Source organism: Nematolebias whitei, chromosome 7 (assembly GCF_014905685.2).
Source record: "Nematolebias whitei isolate Nwh7 chromosome 7, NemWhi1, whole genome shotgun sequence".
Lineage (NCBI taxonomy): Eukaryota > Metazoa > Chordata > Actinopteri > Cyprinodontiformes > Rivulidae > Nematolebias > Nematolebias whitei.
In genome coordinates, this window is record NC_056504.1 from 5,372,453 (window position 1) to 5,374,188 (window position 1,736).

Below are 1,736 nucleotides of genomic sequence, written 5' to 3' on the forward strand. Positions count from 1 at the left end.
TGATCATCGGTGAACTGGTTGATGAGCTCCTCAAAGTCATCCACGGCAGAGGAGGAGGCATCGGCACGCGCTGCTGCACTGGACCGCCTTGGCCTGGACTGACTGTGGGGTTTCAGGACTGGGCTGAAACAGACAAACATCAGCTCTTTAGTAAGAAAATAAAACACTTCAACATCATCCGTCATGCGTGTCGGCACTGACAGGCAGCCACAGCTCCTGGAAGACACGTGCACAATCCAAGTCCACTGTTTATATCTTTAAAATGTTGATGATTATAACTGACAACTGAATGAAAACCCCAAATTCAGTTTGTCAGAAATTTACCGTAATTGTCGGACTACAAAGCGCACCTGTGAATTAGCAGCACATACGAAATATACCAAAAATCATAACTTTGTACACAAATAAAACACACCTGCTGTAAAGCCACAGGTCTCCACTGTACAGTGAAGACCCAGCTCAGTGTGTTCTTGTTGTAGTACAAGAATCAGCCACTAGATGGTGCTCACAGACTATAGCTTGGTCCAACATGCACTAAGCCTGAATGGTGATCCTTTGTATACACAAAGCTTCAGTATTAGACTCATGTTGACAACCATTATTCCTTCAAAATTAACAAAATACCAGTAAATATCTACTGGTAAGCACAATCACTGGACATTAAAGTGCAAACACATAAGTCACAGAAATTATTTAAAAATTATATACTGGGAAATATTACCCAGAATTCTAAACTGATTTCGGTCAGCCACGCTCAGTCTGTCCCTCCTCAGAGACGGGCAGATTGGGCGCAGCCAGCCGGGGTCGAGTTGGCTGTTTCGGGTTGAGCAAAGAGCAGCGCCCCGCTGAAGCCATGGAGCTCGAATGTCCAACGTAAAACTAACTTTACCGCGGTTTAATGTGGCGCTATGGATCTGCAGACAGTGCACGATGCTGTCTTGTCTTGTGGTGTTTAGTGTAAAATACTTCCACACAGCGGACATGCTTAAATGAAAAGTTTGTTAGCTGTTAGCCACAGTGCTGCTAACTCAGTCCTCACGTTGTAGCTGGCTGCAAACTATGAACTGGATTTCCTGAATGTGAGGCGGGTCTTATTACTCTGGGTTCATGAGACACGCCTCCATTCAGGAAATCCATTCCGTAGGAATGCAGGTTGGATCAGAAAAATCTGTTACGTAAATTATGCTGGTATCGGAGCCCAATACGATACTGGATCGGATCGGCTCCATCCCTAATTAAAACCAAAAAGTTCTATTTTGGTCTCATGTGACCACAGAACTTTCTCCCGTGACTCCTCTGGATTATCCAAATGGTCATGGGCAAACTTCAGATGGGCCTGGACGTGTGCTGATTTAAACAGGGGAACCTTCCGTGCCGTGCATGATTTTAAACTATGACGTCTTAGTGTATCACCCACAGTAACCTTGGAAACAGTGGTGCCAGCTCTCTTCAGGTCATTGACCAGCTCCTCTCGTGTAGTTCTGGGCTGATTCCTCACCTAGGGCTGAGTACCGAACCCAGGTTCTTTTATGGCACCGACCGAACTGGTTTGGTCGGTGTATGGATTGAAACATTACTCTTTTTTTTTTGGTGTCAAGTTTCGGTATTGGCTGTAACATGACACGTGGTTTCAGCACGCAGGCAGGTAAAACACAGACATATAGCAAACAGACTACGTGTTTACACCCAGAGCTGTATAGAGCTGCTGAATAGCTGTATGTCTATGGTGCTGGTGA